The sequence below is a fragment of the Vulpes vulpes genome, chromosome 8 (genome assembly GCF_048418805.1).
Source record: "Vulpes vulpes isolate BD-2025 chromosome 8, VulVul3, whole genome shotgun sequence".
Lineage (NCBI taxonomy): Eukaryota > Metazoa > Chordata > Mammalia > Carnivora > Canidae > Vulpes > Vulpes vulpes.
The window spans coordinates 19,072,354-19,094,101 of NC_132787.1; the positions used below are offsets into that span (position 1 = coordinate 19,072,354).

Here is a 21,748-nt window from a genome sequence, read left to right on the forward strand (position 1 = left end):
CCCTTGTACACACTGCCGTGCTGCTATCATTACCTTTCATGCAAGGATTCTTTTTCTTTCAAGTTCTCAGAACAGAACAGATAGAAAAAAGAAGATGATTGGAAGCCAAGACAGTAGGAAACTATGCCAAAGAAAGATATATCCAGAATAGAAACAAGACAATAAGCATACATATGGCAGTGGGACTCTACAGTAGAGAGGGGTCACATGGTAGCGCTCCATCAACCCAGATCACAATATAGGAAGGCATAAGACACGTCCTACCATGTTGGAAGGGAGAATTGATAGCAGTGGTATGGGAGGAGGGTGACTTATGCATCATCCCACGCTCAGATGATTCTTACATTCAGCAGGACACCCAAGAAGGACATACCCTGAGTGAAGTTACTTGCCCATTTGGCACACTACTAAGTACTAAGATAGTATTTCACTGACAACTAGAAAAATTTCAAATTAAACTGTGGAGCAATCCCCCTGTGGGTGTGTAAAGGAATATTTTACGATAAGTGTCTTTGGGGCTTTCTCTGTCAAAAATGAAATAGTCTGACCATTAGAACAAGAGTCAGGGGAGAAATTTCACATGGACTCTAATGAAAAAATAAGAATTCAATTCAATGTGAGAGATTCAAAGGGTCTAAGTGGCCATCAGAACACTGTGGGGGGGCAGCCCGGGTGGCTCAGCAGTTTAGCTCCCGCCTTTAGCCCAGGGCATGATCCTGGAGACCTGGGATCGAGTCCCACGTTGGGCTCCCTGCATGGAGTCTACTTCTCTCTCTGTCTGTGTCTCTGCCTCTCTCTCTCTCTCTCTCTGTTTCTCATGAGTAAATAAAATAAAAGGAAAAGAACACTGTGGGTTTTTTTTTTTTTTTTAAGGTTTATTGAGAGAGAGAGAGTGTGTGTGAGTGTCCACATGAGGGAAGGGGCAGATTGAGAGAGAGAGAGAGAGAGAATCCTCAAGCAGATTTCACACTGAGTGCAAAGTCTGACATGGGGCTCGATCTCACAACCCTGTGATCCCCACCTGAGCCGAAACCAGCTTCAACCAACTGAGCTGCTCCGGTGCCCCCGAAACACAGTGTTTTATAGTTGAGAGGGCTACAGATTGCTTAGCCCATGTGCTCAGACAGTGGTAGAACCACAACCTAAGCGCTGGAGGCTCCTGGTCCAGTGAGCCTTGTCTGGAACTTTCTGACATCAAAAGAATCTCTTATTCTATTAAAAAAAAAAAATCTCTTGTGGGAAATCGTTAATATGTTCTTAAACTGATCTTATCAAAAAGGATGAGACCTGAGATGGTGAAACAAATTCTAAGTGTATAAACAATGTCATCCAACTGTTGTATAACGACCACATTCCAGAGGAGTTTTCAGAGTGACAAATGACTTCAGGCAAACATTTGGTTCTGGCGGCACATTTTGTAAGTGGCTTTAGAGGAAATGTGGAGCTCAGAAGAATGCAGAAGAGACTGGTGATCTAAATAGGCCGGGAATGAGGAGAATCCTGTGTTAAATGAGTGGAACAGAGACTAAGGTAATGTTTCTGAAATCCCCCTTCCTATCTGAGGGGACAGTAGGGACCACCTACACCCAGAGATGCTCCTCTTAAGTGAAGAGCTGCTCCATGTGACCCAAGCACAACAGCGGGGATTGGGGTGCATGTGTAGGAGAGTGACCAGGGACCATCCTAGCAGTAAGGAGAGAAGGTAGGAGCTGGCAGGCAGTGGGCCGTGGCAGGCAGCAGGTCGAGGGGAAGGCACACCAGGATTCAGAGGACTTGCGGCCCAACCTAGAGCTGTCACTAGTTGTCCTAGTTATGCCCCCTTGGGCAGGTTATGTCACCTCTTTGGCCGGGCTTCAGTCTCCTACACCATTAGAGGGGGTTTCACTTCATCTTTGCCAGCTCTAGAATGCTGCTTCCCAGGGTTCGCTACTCAAATGCCTCCAGCATGGTTTGTCAGACCTCCAACCCGAGGCAACGTCCCCCCCCACCCGGGGTACATGTGGCAGTGTCACAACCGGTTGTCACACAGTGGGAAGGTGCTACTGCTCTTGGCATCTGGTGGGTACAGGACAGGGACGCTATGAAACATCCCACAGTGCAAGGACAGCTGCCCGCAACAGAGCACTGTGCAGCCCCAAACGTCAGTAGCGCTGAGCTTGAAAACCACTAACCGAAAGGACAATATAATGACAAACCCATTTCAGCCAATTGTCATGCTGCCGGATGCGTTTTTTTTTTAAAAGAGAATCTGAAAATGTGGATTTTTATGTAAAAATATTCCCAACTGAAGATATTGCAACACTTTTTTTTTTTTAAATATATAGAAAATACTCAGGAAGCCAAATAAAATGGGCCCTTAGGACCAATCCTGTCTGCAAGCTAACAGTTTCTGAAATCTTATTTAGCCACATACTGTCCAAGTCATTAGTGTAGTTTAACTGAAAGTATGGATTTTTTTTTTTTCATCTGTACCCAGATATGTGAGCCAGAGTGAAGCAGGTCACGGTTAATCCATGTGTGGGCTCATACAGCCTGTGTGTGATATAGTGGAAAAAAAAACTACACGAAGTGTCCAGAGACATTTCCACTTACCATCTGGGTAACTGTGGGGTCAGAATCATTACATTCTCTGCCTCTCCCAGAAAAGCCCTGTGAGCCCACGGCAGTCGGTGCTTCCCGGGGCCGCTGTGAGAAGCCCCAGTCACGGGGCCACGGGCACTGAAAGTGCAGCCACGTTTTCTGTGTGTGTCACCTGGGAGCTAGGGCCGGGGGAGACCCAGCTGCAGGGCCAAGCGGGGGCTGCAGGCCGCACGACGCTTCCCGGCCTGCCTCCTGAAGGGCATCTTGTTTGCTTCCAGGTTTTTACAATTATGAATCAAGTTGATGCAAACGTCCATGTGCAGGCTTCTGTGTGGACATAAGTTTTTAGTTCCTTCGGATAAATACCAAGGAGCACAACTGCTGGACTGTCTGGAAAGAGTATGCTTAACTTTGTAAGAAATCACTAAATTTCCAAACTGCGTCATTTTTGTATTCCCACCAACAATGAATGCTGCTCCACATCCTTGTCAGCCTTTGATATTGTCAGTGTTCCAGATTTTGGCTATTTTTGAAAATGTGTAGTGGGATCTCCTAGTTGTGCATTCCTCTGAAAACATGAGGTAGAGCATCTTCCCATCTGCTTATTTCCATCAATATACCTTCTTTGGTGATGTGTCTGTTAAGGTCTTTTTTTTTTTTTTTTTTAAAGATTTTATATATTTATTCATAGAGACAGAGAGAGAGGCAGAGACACAGGCAGAGGGAGAAGCAGGCCATACAGAGAGCCTGACGTGGGACTCAATCCAGGGTCTTCAGGATCACGCCCTGGGCTGCAGGCGGCGCTAAACCGCTGTGCCACCAGGGCTGCCCTGTTAAGGTCTTTAGACCATTGTTTAATTGGGTTGTTTTCTTATTGAGTTTTAAGTGTTCTTTATATATTTTGGATAGTGGTCCTTTATTCAATATGTCCCTTGCATATATTTTCTCCCGGTCTGTGGCTAGTCTTCTCAGTCCCTTAACATTGTCTTTCACAGAGTAGAAATTTTTTATTTTAATGAAATCCGCTTATCAACTATTTCTTTTTTGGATCATGCCTTTGATGTTTTATCTAAAAAGCCATCATGAAATCCAAGTGTACCTAGATTTTTCTCCTATGCTATCTCCTAGGAGTTTTATAGTTTTGCATTTTTACATTTAGTTAATTTTGAATTAAGTTTTGGGAGTAAAGCCTGTGTCTAGACACTTTCTTTTTTGCATGTGTATATCCAGTTGTGTCAGCATCATTTGATGAAAAAACTATCTTTTTTCAATTTTATTGCCTTTGCTCCTTTGTGAAAGAGCAGTTGACTGTATTTATGAGGGTCCATTTCTGGGGTTTTTATCTGTTCCATTGATCCATTTGTCTATTCTTTCATCAATACCGCACTGTCTTGTTACTGTAGCTTTCCTGTGAGTCTCGAAGTTGGTAGTGTAGTGTTCTATCTGTCTATGTTTTTCTCTTTCAATATTGAGTTGGCTACTCTGGAGTTTTTGCTTCTCCATATAAACTTTAGAATTATCCATTTCTACAAAATAACCTACTGAGATTTTAATTGGGATTGTATTGAATCTATAGATCAAGTTGGGAAGAATAGACATCTTGACAATATTGAGTCCTTTCCATGACATGAAATATCTCTATTTATTTAATAGTTTGACTATTCAGTTTTACGGTTTTCCTATCACATAGATCTTTTATTTGTTAGATTTATAACCTACGTATTTCATTTTGAGAGGGTGCTGATGTAAATAGTATTGTGTTTTTATTTTTTAAAAGATTTTATTTATGTATTTTTGTGTGTGAGAGAGAGAGAGAGAGAGAGAGGAGAGAGAACGAGCACAAGCTGGGGAGAGGGACAGAGGGAGAAGTAGACTCTTCGCTGAGCAAGGAGTCCAATGCGATACGGGACTCAATCCCAGGACCCCAAGATCCTGACCTGAGCTGAAGGCAGATGCTTAGCCAACTAAACCACCCAGGCATCCAGTATTGTGTTTTTAATTTCAAACTCCACTTGTTCATTACTGGTATATAGTAAAGCAATTTATTTTTGTATATTAAAATTGCATCCTATGACCTTGCAGTAATTGCTAATTAGTTTCAGGAGGTTTTTTGGAGATTCTTCCAGATTTTCTATGTAGAAAATTTGTCTAGTGTTTTTTCTGAATCTACTGATGTGATCAATGATGATATCATTAATAGCATGTAATATGAGGATTATACTAATTGATTTTTGAATGTTGAATCAGTCTTGCATGTTTGGGATAAATCACACTTGGTCATTGTGTTTCTTTCTAAACTTTTTTTGGTTTAATTTGTGAATATTTTGTTGAGGATTTGCATCTATGTTTATGAGAGATATTGATCTTGTAATGGCTTGATTTGGTTTTGGTATTAGGGTAGCACTGGTCTCCTAGAATGAATTAGAAAGTATTTCTTGTGCTTCTATCCTCTGAAAGAGATTGCAGAGAACTGGTATAATTTCTTTCTTAAATGTTTGGTAGAATTCACCATGAACCCATCTGAACCTGGTGCTGTTTATTTTGGAAAGTTATTATTTATTTAATTCCTAACTAAATATTGGCCTATTCAGATTGCCCATTTCTTCTTGTGTCAGTTTGGACAAATTGTGTCTTTCAGGGAATTGGTCCATTTCATCCATATTATCAACTTTGTGGACATAGAGTTGTTCTTCGTTTTCTTTAGCATCCTTTCAATATCCACAGGATCTATAGTCATGACTCCTTTTACATTTATGATACTAGTCATTTGTGTCCTCTCTTTTTCTTGGTTAGCGTGAATAGAAGTTTATTATTTTACTCATCTTTTCAAAGAATCAGCTTTTAATTTCACTGATATTCTCTATTGATTTTGTATTTTCAATTTCATTATTTTCTGCTCTAATTCTTATTTATTTTCTTCTGCTTACTTTGGATTTAACTTGCTCTTCTTTTTCTAGTTTCCTATGGTAGCCATTTAGACTATTGATTTTTATGTCTTTCTTCTATTTTAATATATGCATTAATGTTATAAATTTTACTCTAAGCATAACCTTTGTTGCAGCTCACAGATTTTGTTCTATTTACTTTCTAATTCTTAGTGGTTCCAAGAATAAGTTTGACCTTAAGAAATTTAATGAATTTGGTGAATGAATCCTGGGGTAATAAACCTTGTGGATGAGTGAAATTTTGCAGAAAGTAGGTGTCACTTTCCATGAGTAAAGGAATAAAGGGCTTTATATTTAGGAGAGAAAAGTAAAACTTGGGTCAAGACATAAGGTTAGGAACTGGGGTGGCTATTGTATATTGCCTGTAAAGACTTAGTTTGGGGGATTTTTTTGACTATGGAAATATTAGGTGGATGATCAAACAATTAAAACAAATAATTAAAAATAGAACTATCATCAAAACCCAGCAATCTTGCTTCTTGTTTTTATTCAAAGAATTGGAATCAGGATTTCAAAGACATGCTTTGCACGCTTATGTTCACTGTGGCATTATTCACAATGGCCAAAATATGGAAACTACCTGAATATCCATCAATAGGTGAATGGGTAAAGAAAATGTGGTATACACATACAATAGAATATGATTCAGCCTTAAAAAAAGAAGGAAGTCCTACCATTTGTAACAACATGGATAGACCTGGAGGACATTGCACCAAGTGAAGTAAGACACATGAAGACAAATACTGTATAATCTCACTACATGTAAAAACTAAAATAGTCAAACTCATAGAAACAGAGGTACAGTGGTGACTGCCAGAGGCTGGGACTGAGGGGATATGGGGAAGTGATAACTAAAGGTTACAAAGTTCCAATTACGTAAGATAAATAAGTTCTAGAGATCTATTATACAGTAGCAGATGATTATATAACAAATATATTATTATTATTATTATTATTAATTAATACTATATCATTATTATCACAAAGTAGGTGGGATGCCTTAGGCAATGATGAGTATGTCTATGACCTTGATGGTAGTGATGGTAGTGTACATTTACATCGAGACTCTTTGAGTTGTATACATTAAATCTGTATATAGCCTTTTACATGTCAATTATACCTCAACAAAAAAGAAAGAGAGAGGAAAAAAAGATAGAAATGAGAGAGCAATGAAGAGAAGTGAGGCCCCTGTTCATCTTTTCTTCTATGGAATCCTTTGAAAAGGTGGCAGTGACAGATCAAAGAGAAGGGAGGAGAACTATATAGATCTCAGGTGAGTAGCAATCAGGGATGATTCAGAAACAAATATAAACTAAAAAATCTCTTCTGTTTACTAAATATACCATAGGGAGATAACTTTTAATGGGAAGAAAAATCTGATTCTTGGGTCATTTATGGAAAGGACACTGCTGCCTTCATAATACAATCATCTATTTTCTTTTTGTATTGTAGGAGGATCCATTCCATTACAGCTGTATTATATTTCTTTCTAAACATAGATATGAACCATCAGCAAGTAAGGGATGCTCAGTGATTCTTTAATCACAGCATATTGCAGAATTACTTCCTTTTCCTAATTTCTGTTTCTATGAATAATTTACAGAGTTGGGCAACACACAGATGACACATGGAAATCAGAATTATTGTTTCTACATAGACCACATTGTTTCTTGCCTGTAAATTGTCTCCAACTGGCTTTGAAAAGAACATTGCTTCACACTGCTTTCAACCAAGGGAAGCTACCTGAGAGCATTTACACTGAATATTCAGTAGAGTCTATTTCTGTGCTTTTTCATCATGCCATTCAGATGGACTTTATCAGTCAGTGTTTCTTCAAGAAAGGATGCTAGAGAGTTTAGAATTCTTGCAATGAAAAGATAGAGGAAGAAAAATACAAAAACCAAATGTTTAGAAGAAATCTGGGGCATCCTAAAAGTCACTGTAATTAAAACACAGCAGTTTGTAATTATTCTGAAGGGGAAAAAACAGTAAGAAAGGCTCAAAAATACTAATGTGGTTACCCAAGGTCCTGCCACATTAATTCAAATTGACTTAGATATGATATCCTCAGATGGGCTGAAAACTAGTTGGAAGGCTTAAAACAAAAGAAAAGCAATATAATGAGGTGGAAAAAACAGTGGGTTTGGAGTCACTGGAGTATGGTTGGTTCTGCCATTGACTAACCGACTGACCTTTGGCAATTCATGGAACTTCTTTGTGACTCAAATTTTGAAAACTGCAAAACAGGATACTACCACTTAACCTTGGGTTTAAAGAATGTGTGTGAAGGTTATTTTCTATTTTCAAACGTTGCTCTCCACACCCTTCTATCCCGTCTTTCCATCCATCCAGGACAACCTCCTGCCTCACTTCTTCATCAGCCACCTGCTTCATCTTCATGTGTGTATTCAAATTCTTCCTTAGCATAAGCCTCCAAATTTACATTTTTAAAAATATTTCCTAAAGCCAGCATTCACTGTCATTTAAGAAACAACCCATGAGGAAAAAAAAAAAAAACAAAAACAACAACAACAAAACAACCCATGAGTATATTTATGTTCAGTGTTTCTTCAAATTATACTTCAAGTTAAGAAAAAAAAATGATTCCTCTCATTATTCCTTGTTGTTAATTTACCATTCACAACTCCCTGGCTCCTACCATTAGCTAAACTTAATTTGCTGTTCAAATTCTTGTTATATGGGGAGAGGTTAACATAAAGGGGCTTATTGAAGTGTTGCTTTGATAAAGTCAGAGTCCTCTCTGTCATGGTCGAGAGATGTTCTCCTAGTGCTCAGGAATAATGATTGTAATTGTGTTTCAGTAGAAGTTCTCAAACTTTATCATGTGTTAGAGTCATCTGAAAAATAAGTTAAAAATGAAAATTACTGAAGCCTCTTCAGAAGATTCTGACTTGGAACATTTAGGTAGAGAACCAGGCATTTGCATTGTTAACAAATATCCCTGGTGATTTTGATGCAGGCGATCCACCGACTACTCCTCCAAAAGTGCTACTAGAGATTATGTAGGCAATTCCAAGAGCAGTTGGGAGTTTTAAATCCTTGTGGCTTAAAAAAGAATATTTTCTAAAGAAAAATATTTGCAAAAGGAAGGTTTTTTTAATATTAAAAAATGTGGTGTCTATCATCAGAGCACAGACTGGAGTTTGGATGGTATTTGTTCATGGGATTCCTATGTGTCTCGAGAAGTTAATTAGTTTTACTTTCATAATATGTAGCGTAACACCATTATCCATTCCAAGCAGGTATCATAGGGATGAAATGCATGTAAAATGAAAACACCTTAGTTGTAAAAAGTACGATAGTATTAAGTATTGATAATTTCAAGAGCTAGATTGTTCAACTAAATGAAGAAAAGCTAAGGCCAGGTTTTCCACTAATTAATGTTTTCACCTACATAAAGTACAAAGGGTATGTTTGTCAGCACCCAGGGTCAAACCTAGGCCAGAGACAGGCTCAGATGCAACTAAGAAACATCTATGTGATTGCTTAGCAGTTTTCTGGCATTCACAGTAATTTAATAGAACCTGTGCTTGACTTAGTACAAAGAATTACCAAAACAATGTAATACAACGTATAAATACAATTTAATGGCAATTTTTCTTATTGCACTAATTCATTTCAGACAACTTCAGTCCATCCTTCAAAAGAAAGAAAAGTTACCAATTAAAGACTAGCTGGAAATGAATTCAATGCGATTTTCAGATGATCTGGGAGCCATTTTTTATTCTGTGCGAGATAGTGGCAGAGAGACCACAACAGCACTGATTATAAATTTATTGTCTGGATTTGGGAATTTAGTGAAAGATCAACTGAAAAATGTGGTGGCTTTTATCTTTCTCTCTCTGCCTCTACCCCTTCAAATGTACATATATATATATATATGCATGTCTGTACCATTCACATAGACCGAATGCCTGACAACGCATGCCATATACACCCACTATGTGTGTGTGTGTCTACCTGCCATTTTAAGATGAACATATTTTTGGCAAGAGAATACGTTTTTAGTACAATTTTTCAACTTTGAACGCTTAAACACAACCCTGGGAAGTACTTTTATAGCAATCTCGAGGCAAAGGTTTTATCCTCACCATGTCAGTATCCCTGGTATCTTGTGTAGTGCCTACAAACATCAGACACTGGATCAATATTAATAATTGTTGATGCTGATGTGATCTTCTTTGGAAAAACAAGACCCCAGGTAGGGCTTGGTAAGATACTCAGGGAAGTTATAGGGTAAATAGGTCAGATTTTCTCCTGAGGTGTGTTTTATCTTGTCTATTTACATTAAGATAACCAGGTTATGCGGCAACAATAGAAAGCTCCCAGAACTCAGTGACTTGCACAAAAAAAGGTTTAGTTCTCATTCAGTTAAGATCATTTGTGGATGTAGGAGACCCTTCAAGCCAACTCTCCTTCATGTGGCAGCTCTGTGACATAGATCCACAATCTCAACACTAGGTCTCTGGCCCTGCCACTCAGCATGGGAAGACAGCGTTGGGTGGGCGGCAGGAGTTCAACGTTTTGGCCTGGACGCGGTGCACATCACCTCTGTGAAGCCTATGATGAAGCCCGTTAGCACCGTAGCGCTGCTCCACCTCACTCCCGTGCTTTAGGGAAATGTAATGTAGCCTATGTCCCAGAAACAGAGGAGAATTGGGTAGAGTAAGAGCAGAAGTCTCTACCATAGAGTTTATATGGTTTCCAAGGAAATATGTAACAGAAATAGGCTTCTTTGAAGAGGGGAGAAACATAAAGACAAATAAATTGAAGAAACTCCTTACTCATAAATGAATAACTGATTTTAGATGATGATTATTAAGAACTTCACAATTTGAATGAATTTTTTAATCTAACTAAAGCCAACTTTAAGCTTAATGTGAGTTTGTTTTAAAACAACAAAGTACAAAAATGCCATGTATCTGGGGCTCCTGAGTGGCTCAGTGGTTGAGCATCTGCCTTCAGCCCGGGGCATGACCCTGGGGTCCTGAGATCAAGTCCCGCATCAGGCTCTCTGCAGAGGGCCTGCTTCTCCCTCTGCCTATGTCTCTGCCTCTCTCTGTCTCTCTGGGGGGCGGGGGGGGGGGGAAGCCATCTATTTAACACTTTAAAGCAATCTCTTTTCTGTTTATAATTAAATAAAAAAATGGAAATAATAGTAGAACCTGGGAAGATAGAAGGCCCAAAGGGGAGCTGACAAAATGCTATTCTGAGGTAAGTTTTCATTCCTTCACTGAATATATGGTCTACAATCATGGAGACTTCAATTAAAGCAATTTTCCCTCCCTTTGATGCTATACATTTTTTTCCTTAAGGAATTCTTAGAAAAAAATGTTATAATGTAATTATGATTTAAATTCACGTTAGATCAAAGCTTGCAGTTTTATACCAGTGTACTTTCTGGTCATCCCAGAGTTTCTATAAAATGGTGGCCCGAACTGAGCTGATTCTCTGAGAGTTTTCTAGAATAGTTTTCTCTGGGACCTTTTACCAACACCAGAACCTTCATGGATTAAAAAGTGGACTGATTCCAAGCCTGACACATAAAGCTGACACAAATAATTTAGAATTAAATTGTTAACATAATTTATGACAGTTTCCTCCTTAGTCACAGAAGTGTGATCAAACTTAACTGGTCCAGCTATTGGAGTTGGCTACAGATTTTTGAATGAGAAGAAGAAATCGAATGAATTTATAAGAAATGGAAGCCTAGCTTAATTTTAACTTTTTTTGTTAAAGCACCTTTAATATTATAATTAATCTTCTTGTGTGACTATCATTTAGGATAGTTTAAAATACTGTCTGCCATGGGAGAGCTCAAATGCAATACTTTCTGTATGTGCTGGACTAGGTCAAGTCTGAATTCCCCTCCAGACCTAGGATTTGATGTGTAGACAGAGCGTGCAATTTTGCAATCTGCCAAGCCAGAAGAGGATTTAATATTACATCAAAACTGTACTCAAATTGTCAAAAAATGTTCAATAAAATAACATTGCAAATCATACTCAGTCAAACTAGCTGGCAAAGGTAGCATGACAAAATTGAGAAATAAAGCATATGGGATGTAGTGTTATTTACATGTTTTTAGGGCTTACGCTCTGGGTGGCTCGCTATTTACAAGACAGCAGTTTCCACCCTTCCCCTCTGCTTTAGGTTTGAGACAAGGCCAAGTTCTCCATCTGACTTCATATGACTGTGGTCTAGTTCAGATTAGTATTTGTCACCACTCTTCACAGTAGAAGGAATGCAGCAGACTGGGCAAAGAAGAGGAGGAGGGGGGCTGAGATTAAGAGACTCACTCTGTTGAAGGTTAACATACCTGAGACATTCACAACAGTGAATTCTGGAGGCTGCATGGCAGTCAGATGTTCACAGTTAAATTTCAGAGAAAGAGTTGAAGGAAAGAGCATTTTAGGATTCTCAAAATATTTGCTACCACCAGAAGAAAAAGTCGTTCAGTAAAGCATTATTATGCTCCCTCTCTGAAGATGTTTTGCAGAATTCTAAGCTGCTTAGAAGCTAATGAGACATCTGGCTGAAAGATGGCAGATCATAAATACTTTTTAAATAAACTGAGACATGGTTTCTCAGAAGAGAAAAACTACCATTCAGAACAAATGAAGCAATATGACACACATATTTCTAAAAGCTAAAAAATGACATCCTATCAATATGAAAAAAACATTAACAATATGAATATAACACAAGTATTTCTAAAAGCTAAAATGACCTATCACTATGAAAAATATTAACAAAAATATTTAAAAAAATTTTTTAAAATGAGAAATTTTAAAAAAATGAGAAATTTTAGAGTGAAGATCATGTAAACACACAGCACTTTTTTTTTTTAAGATTTTACATATTTATTCATGAAAGACACAGAGAGAGAGGCAGAAACATAGGCAGAGGGAGAAGCAGGCACCCTGCAGGGAGCCTGATGGTGAACTGGATCCCAGAACCCCGGTTCACACACTGAGCCGAAGGCAGAAGCTCAACCTCTGAGTCACACAGGTGCCCAAGTGCTTTTGTTCCTTTACAAATACAGAATATAAACTCTTAATTATGGGCCAGGCATTATTTTAATGGCTTTACATGTATTAATCTTCTAACAACCTTATCGAGTTCTACTGTGTTTCTAAAATGGAGGAAACTGAGGCACGGTAAGGTTAAATATTAAGCTGGCAAATGATGAATGTGAGACTTAAAAGTAGATAGCCTGGCTCCATCCTGAATAAACTGCGATAAATCATATAAAGGAACAACACACATCTTCTCTCAGTGAAGTTTTGCAATGAGGACAATATCGAGTATTTCCAAATTACTAAATATGTGATATAATTTCTGATATTAATATCACTGGTGGGCTATATCAATTTCAATTAATAGGTAAGATTTGAGGAAAGGAACTTGTCATCCTTGGCTCTCTGTTGTGATCTATGACTAAGATTTAGAACAGAATTACACTACATTATACAGCCATTTCTACTTTTCTATGCTGAAAATGTAAGGTTATAATAATGCTCACCATGCTATTAAGTTATTGATTTGGACTGGTGATTTCCCTTGAGAATTGATTAGAACTTGAGAGAAGATGAGTTTTTTGGAAGAACCTTTATTGCTACATTTATGTGAGCTAATCTTGTAATAGTTGATTTCCTGATTTTATATCCCAGCCAGGCTTTCTTATCAGTTAGCTAATGTTACTGTATTAATGTTACTACATCAGAGTATTAAGCAGTATTGATGTGCTTGAGCTGTGGAACATGTCTTTTCCCACCAGGTAAACAATAGCAATTAAATGGAATTTGGCTTAAAAGGGAAATGATTTTCCCACCACTATGCCCTATCAGCATAAACTCGGACACTCCAAGAAGCCACAGGGTTTAGAGCAGGCTTTGGTGATACACCACTCAGCATAATCTGGTTGCCAAGAGACTGTGCCTCAAGCTTGTACTGAGAAAGATCATCAGCATCCTTTCAAGGGAGATACATTACTAAAGTGAATCCAAACAGATTGAGTGGCTAGATTACATAAAATAGGCGAATGTGGCTGGCAAAAGGCAAGATCTCCCCTTTGGAAAAGCATGGCTTTGGCATGGGGCGGTCCAGGGTTGGAACTCAGCTTCATGCTTTACAAGCTGTGATCACTGGTGAGTTGCTGAACCTCTGTCAGCTTTAGTTTCCTCTTCTTTAAAAGAACTGTTAAAAGCATTAAGTGGATGTAATATGTCTAGCACAATGCGTGATGTGTAATAGGAGCTCAATAAATTATTTTTAAGTGAAAAGCTACTTCTCCACAAACTCAATGACTGGAAAAAGGGTATGAATAAAATATTTTTGAAAACTCATAACTAATTAAGACCTTTTTTTTTTTTTGGTTAATCTGAAATCCGTTTTGTTAGTCTGAATTCTTATTATTCAATTTTTGAATAATGACTAATTTGAATTATTCTAAATTAATTGAATAATGAGGCTTTTCAATGTGCTTAATTTAAAAAATTAAAGTCATTTTGATCCTTATCACTCTCGAAAGCAAACCAAGACTGGGTCCATAGTAGTTCCTCAAATTTAGGAGATGAGTTTCTGATTTTTAGGGTAATTTTGGCCAAAGATCAGATAAACCCTTTTTATTTGCAGGCACAAAACTAGATGTTCCTAGCTCCAAGACTCATGCATTAGTCAGAATGGTTATTCAATAAGGTCTCTTGACTTTTACTTGTGATAAAATTAAATAACATACCAACAGCACAGATTCCCAGACTTTTACTGGTGACATACCTTTCCTTAGAGTGCTTCACATGCCTTTATACTGGTGACATGTGTAATCCCAATCTTAAAAAGGGTGGAAGGAAACAAATTTAACTATGTTAAAAATCAGGAGAAATAACCTGGTTATCACTTCTTCCCTGACAAGGGAATTTCTAGATTCATATTCTCCAATATGGTAGCTACCAGTCACAGGTGGCTATCTAAATCTAAATTTAAATTAATTAAAATAAAATAATTTAGTTTTCTCAGACACACTAGCCACATTCCAAGGGTTCGAGTCACATACACCGAGTAGCTACCATATTACACAATGCATATATAATATACAGTTTCCACCATCTCCATAAGTTCTATCAGGAAACATTGCTAAATGATTGACAGTAAAGGTATCCAATTATAATTTGCCTTAGTCATTGAGCATGCTAAGATACAGGCTTCCTCTTATTTTCTCTTATTCTTTAAGAAGTTTGTAAAAATACTTACAGCACAAAATGTAAGCCTGGAGACCATCTTATGCCTTTACTCTCATCCGTGTTTTGACTTACTTCATGGGAATGGAATTGCTCCAAATTTGTACTCCGTGTTCTAGATTTCATAAAGGAATGAAGCGTGGCCACCAGACAGTGATCTCAGTTTGTTGAAGCAAAGTTGATTGCCCAAGGGTTAACTGACACATTCCATCTCTCTAGTGTTTCTATTAGTCAATTGAATATATGCCAATTAGGATAGCTATTCAGAAAAGAACACGTTGAAACTGTTACCTAAGACAGGCAGTAGGCAACGAGATGGCTCTTTTCCTTCCTACTGCTCCTATTTGGAATCTCTTGGATTTTGCCATTTCCCTTCCCTCATGATACCAATCCCATCTTATTTAGGCTTCCTTCCTTGTTATTTGTCAGTGTGCACCACAATGGCATGATTGGCGGTGCCACATGGCAAGGAGAAAAAAGAGAAAATAAACTTTTCATGAGGGCTGAGGAGCCTGTCTCTCCTCTCTAGAAGACTAATCAAGGCTGAGAAAATGTTGGTTCGCTGTGCCTCAAACCAGAGCTTTTTTTCCATTACCCTGTACCTACATCCTATTAACTCTACACCTGAACTCAGTCAGAAAATGCACAGAATAGCCTGGAACTACATATTCTTTTGTAGTATAGATAATTCTATATGAAAAGGTATATGATTACCTCAAGGCCTAGGGGGATTAAAGAGGTACCTTTTCTCCTTTCACTTTTCCCACCTCATGAATACAATTCCTGGATAGGGTTATATAATAAATCATGGATTATTTATAATGTTGAATTCTGTCCCACAGTAAACCATCAAGAAGAGACACTCTGCTTTGCACGGTAAGTAATAGTAGAGAGGCAGGCAGGTCACGGTTGAAGCCAAATAGAAGAAAAGAGGGTGAAAAAGGAACCAGCTGGCTCCTAGAAGGTTACATACATACCCACTGGAGACTTGCAGGTCTCTTATCCATTCATTTACCAACTTTCTCCTTGTCTTCTCAGTCTTTTACCACCTGCACCGCATCCTATTAGCGTCCCTGCCCCAATGACACAACCACAACCAACAACTTGATTCTATTCCTACTATGTTATGTTCTTAGCATTCAAAGTGAAATTATGAATGCATTTTTTGCATAGAGACGTTGTTTTAATAAACTTAGGTCTTAGGAGACCATTAGCTATAATGTGGAGAAGTGATTATTTGGGAGCAAGAATGGAAACAAGGGGTCACTTAGGAAACTATTTCAAAAGTCTAGGCAAGATATGATAAAGGCTTTGGTCAGGGAGGTAGTAGTGAAATGAATGGGAAAAAAGTAGATGGATTCAGGAGAAATCTTCAGGTAAAGCTGACAGGACTACTTTGAAGTAGGGAGTGAGGGGGGAAAAAGGGATAGGGGAGATGATAAATGATATTCCTTGGTGGAGATGGGGAATATGACAGAAGACAGAGAAAAGACCACTGGGTGGTAGAGGAGGAGGGGTGGCGATGAAGAGCATTGGTTTTTACTATGTGAAGTACCACATCCAAGTGGAAATATTAAGTAGGCAGCCGAATATAGGGCTCTGGACTTCAAAGAACTGGGCCAAAGACTCAGATTTGGTGTTCGTTAGCATACAGACAGTATAAAAAGCCATGGAATCAGATGAGATCATGTAGACAGACTAAAACAAAGAGGGCACCAACCCTGTTAAGTTTAAGGTTTATCTAACATTGTGTTATGGGTTATATAAAATTTTTAGCCTTACCTGGTTGATGGGAGTATGTATCTCAAATTATAAGGAATAGGGAAAAAAATACTTTTCTTTACAAAAGATTTCTTCAAGTAAGGAAGTGCCAGCATAGCAAAGGGTTTTATTAGGTAGATTACTATAACGCTCTGAAAAAATTTCATTTATATAAAAGTGAACAAATCTTACTCTTTGATATCTGTAGCTAGCTGGTTATATATCTCGATTGCTTAGGAAAAATAGACCAGAGTTTTCTAAAAAGTCTGATTTGATATTTCTACCTAGTTTACTTCATTTTATTCAATTGCTACCAACATGCCAGTTTTTGATACAAAGTAGAAAAGTTTTTTTCCCCTGCTTTCTGAGACAAGAAAAGTGTAAGAAAAATATGTGTTGCTTACCTATAGCGATCTGAAAGCTCATGAACATAAATATTGGTCTGCCTATAAAGTTATAACATAGAATGTATTTTAAAGAATAGCTCACTGAGACAACTAAAATTTTACTAAATGAATCATTGTCTAAAATTTTTATAGTTTAAATTAAAAATTTACACTTTGAGCAGTTAGGGAAAGCAGGTGAAAATAAAGATAAAAATAGGATATAGGAAAAATATGTTTCAAAGAAGGCAGGGCTTTCCAGTGTCCAGTAGTTACTGACATTTTACAGAACAGTACCAACACACAAGAGCAAAAACCCAAAATTCTTACTTATAGATCTTGCCACAAGGAATTTTCTATAATCTGTTGCAGTATCTGAGCTGTGTTGAAGTCAGTGATTTGTACATTCTGTGGCTTCAGATTTTTCTTTTCAAATCAGCTCCCAGACTTTTGAGAACTGAATGTTTGCCAGGACTGAGTCAAGTTTTCCTACCTTTTGAATGAGTTTGTTTCTTGATTTCTGTGTATTTCTTAAAAATACAAGACCAGTTTGTATCACAATTAGGAGTCAGAGGTGGATTTTTAAAAATCTATCAGATATTCTTTGGCTTCCATGATCAGAAGGACTTTCAAACCACATTGCTCTGGACATTCCCTGACCTAACTCACTCCCAAACATCTCTCATCTCAACCACAACTCCAACTGGCCCTCTGAGTCTTTTACTCTTGATCACAGAACACTGCGCATACAATCTCTTCTTCAAGCTTTCTTCTTCCTCTCTTTTTGTGACTGAAACCAGATGTACTAGGATCAGTGAGTCTAATATTTACCCTACAGCCCTCTTAATGGAAGGCTGTTTCTTACTTTTACAGCTAGGCACCTCTTAGAACTGTAAGAAATTATTTCACACATTATTTTCCAGATGTTCTCCACTCATACTTTTAGGAGAGCTTCTAAATTTGGGTAGCACATTTCTACCAATTGAGTAGCATTTAAGTTGCTATGATATAGTGATTTAGTCATTCCAGTAGCATTTGGAAGTGTAGAATTCACTTCAGAGTATTTAGAAGTTTTGCTGAGTCATAGAGGGCTGCTTAACTTTTTCATGAGAGGTAATTTTCCTACAGAATCCTCATTTAGAAATCCAGCAATTTTGGCTAATCTTTTAAATTAGTAGTCAGAAGCTACTAGCTTGGAAATAGTTGACTTATTATATTACAAGTGCAATGACTGATTTCTTGATTGAGATTTATTATATTACAAGTGCAATAATCGATTACTTAATTAATTTCATTATTTATGAACTCACCATTATGTAAGAAGTCCACACCACAGGCTAGGCACCATGGAATGCCGTCAAGGCACAATGAACAAAACAGATGCGGGTTCTCCCTTTAGGAGGAGGGGTTATATACAAAAATGAGAACACAAATTATGAATTAAAAATATTAAAAAATTAAAAAATAATAAAAGACAAATAAATATTGAAAAATAAAAAATGAAAACGACAATTAAAACAAAATATTATTTACTTGTACAAGTGCGCACAGGGAAAGTCCAGTACGTAATGCACACCGTGGGGGTGGGGGTAAAATTTAAAGGAAGTCAACTTGTGAAGAATGAATGCTTCTGAGAAAAAGAGAACAGAAAACTAGAGGAGAGCAAAGAACATTTTACCAGCGTTGTTCCTTCTGTTTTTAGAGAAAGACTGATGCCCAAGTAGCTCTGTATTGTGGCAGATTAGGTGCATGAAAATGTTTTTATTTTTCAATTAAATAAAGGGAACAGTTTTAGTTTTGCCTGGCTTCAAATGATTCTGGCAGTCACAGCTGGGAGTTCTTATACAGTTTCTGCCCACTTAATATGATGCTGGTGGTGATGCTACAAGTAAGTGGCCCATGGACTCAGAACACGTTGGCTTTCTGCTTCTTGTTAGTGGAGTCTTTGGAATCCTGGTAGAGTTGTTTGCCGGTTATGTAAACAGAAGACTAGGCGCTGAGTGCTTTGATCCGACTCTCCTTTTTCCTTTGGAGTTTTATAAATGTTTTCCAGGTTTTTACATATAGCTTTTTCTTTACTTGTTCAAGATTGAATTGGCAAATGCCATATTTTAATTAAGTGAATAGATAATTCTTTTGCTTTTATTGCTCTTTAAAGAACAGACAGCATTTCCTGATTCTGTTCAGTTTAACTGCCAGATTAAAAAAAAAAGTTATAATTATAGATACTTGACTCAGTGCAGAATAACACCGATCATAGGGACATTGTTCTGGTTTTGATTTCAAAGCAATCACTGAGCAAGGCTCCTTTGCATTGGAACATGAATCAGCATTTAGCAAGGCTGAGTTTAAACCTCTACTCCAGATTCTGAGTGACAGAGAACTTCTAAATAGGGCACTGTTTGTTCATAGTTTTAGGTATCTGTGATTTACTTGGCTTTGTTAGACAATAGGGGCTTTGGTTCAGTTATATTTTTAACATTCCTTAAAATAAATCAAAGAGTGTTCCCATTTTGGATGTGGATTAGTATGGTGGAGGAAATGAAGAATTTACAAGTGCCGAGTATCCAGGGATTATGCACTGGGCTCTGTGCTGGATTGCCTTGATTAATATTCTTTTGGTTGCATGGAATAGAAACTGGCTCTGGCTAGCTTAGGGGAAAAAAAGTGGTGTTGGCATGCTGGAAGAATATTTGGGTATCTCACAGAATCCAGGACTCAGGCAAAGCAGGGATCAGGGGACTTCTGACCTCAGAAGTTCACATGTGTCTCCCCAGGGTAGCAGTTGAAGGGTCTCACTGGATGATTCTTCACAGGAGGCCCAGTGAAGTCTGGTCTTCACTTGTGCGTTAATCAAGGTTAGAGGGGCTAGATAATATGTTTAACCAGTTGTTTGTGGGCAACCACACCTGGATTTTGTGGGCAGCTCCCAGAAAAGGGGGATGATTGTGAACTGGTGGCCACACTAGCAAGGTTTACTCTATGGAGCATTTTAAAAGCTTAATTTAATTTTCACAAAGAGCTTATAAAAATCACTATTTCCACCTCACAAAGAGAAAACTGAGACTCAAATCGGTTAGGCAACTTGTCCAATGTTCCACACTTAGAATGTGGCAGAGCCAGGACTCCCAAATGGTTTTATAAGGGAGAGTAGTCTTCTTCTTAAGATTAAAATAATGTTAGGAGAGTTCATGAAGTAAGAGTTCCAGGTATCTTCTCATGGAGAGAATATTAGTACATGGAGAGGTATCTCCAGTGTACTAGAAAGAGTAAAACTGCATGCTGAAAGCTCTGGGGTTGAATCCCAACTCCACCTGGTCATCATGGGCAAATAAACACCTCTCCACTAATAAATGTGGATACATCATCTCCTTCACTAGGTATTGTAACTTTCTAGGGTCATTGGTATACCATGTGAAAATACTTGGCACAAAGAAGATACTCATTTGGGGGGGGGGGAGGGAGAACTTATTTATTAATGAACCCTCAAGCATGCTATTAAAAATGGAGTCACAGTTTGAAAATGGCTTTCTTATTCCAAAAATCTAACTGCTGTCTTATTCTCAGTCTTTTCAAAATAGTACCTTAGTCACCTAAACATAAAAGAAAATGCTACGTAAAAAGAAGTAAGAAACTCATAAAGAAGGCAAAGAAAGTTTTAGACACAAAACATTTGACTACTTTTCTTTGAGACTCTGGGCTCACATTTTTGGGAGAAACTCTTACCTTTAGACACGGCACAATATTTACGCATTTAATTCTCTTAGTGAATACCACCTGAGATGGTATATATCCTTTTGATAGCCAGAGCGAAAACAAAATATAGTCCTTAATGAGGATGTCTAGAATTTGAACATCAATGAACCAGATACTCGGCTAATTCATTGGAAGGCTTAATGTGTTCAAAGAATTAATTCTTTGCCCAGATGATTATTCTTAGTTATCTTTAAGGACACCTCTGTGGGAAAAAAGCACTCTAGCAATCCAAGAGCTTATGGTTATGTTTGTGGGTGTTCTGCAAATATTTGTAGATTGATCAGTTATCAATTTGTTTCAAATTACTTCGGACAACAATTAGTCTAAGTCAACAGCAAAGCTGTAACCCCAAATAGAAGAAGAAAAAGCCAATTTGGTGGTAGGGGGTGAAAGAGGGGTGTACACCATTATATTTTCTTGACATTTCTACTATCTCTGCATCTTAATCTCTCTGGATCTAGTGAACTTCTATGCTTCATTTTCATCTAACTCATATTTAAGTGACTTATAAAATATCATTTTAAATTCAACAACACAGTGCCAAATGATTTTTTTTTTATTTTTTAAAGATTTTATTTATTCATTAGAGACACAGAAAGAGAGAGAGAGAGAGAGAGAGAGAGAAAGAGAGGCAGAGAAACAGGCAGAGGGAGAAGCAGGCTCCATGCAAGGAGCCCAACATGGGACTTGATCCCGGATCGCGGGATCAACGCCCTGAGCCAAAGGCAGATGCTCAACCGCTGAGCCACCCAGGCGTCCCACCAAATGATTTTTAAATATGATAGAACACTGTGTAACTGGCTTGTTCCTAAATTAAAAGCCCTCCTCCTTTATTTACTATGCTGTATGTCAAACAAGTGGCCTGTTTAATTTCTTTTTTAAATGTATAAGAGGAGATGAAGTAGTTATCAACATTTAAAGACTGTTCGTAAACATTATTTTAGATGTTTGGGGGGATCTATATCAAAAACATCATCCACGGATATAGAAGTTTGAGCAAGAAAGATTGTTTAAGAAGAATTAGCTTTTTAAAAAGATTAAAAAAAGAAAACTAATAACCAAG

General features: G+C 37.8%; 1 long non-coding RNA gene across 1 annotated transcript in view; it reads right to left on the reverse strand.

Annotated features, from left to right (window-relative positions):
• The window catches only part of LOC140599895 (uncharacterized), a 36,192-nt gene extending 17,870 nt beyond the window's left edge, over positions 1-18,322 (reverse strand). Inside the window, exon 1 of the long non-coding RNA XR_012002917.1 lies at positions 18,240-18,322. This is a non-coding gene — a long non-coding RNA (uncharacterized lncRNA). The remainder of the gene's footprint in view (positions 1-18,239) is intronic.
• Positions 18,323-21,748: the final 3,426 nt, after the last annotated feature.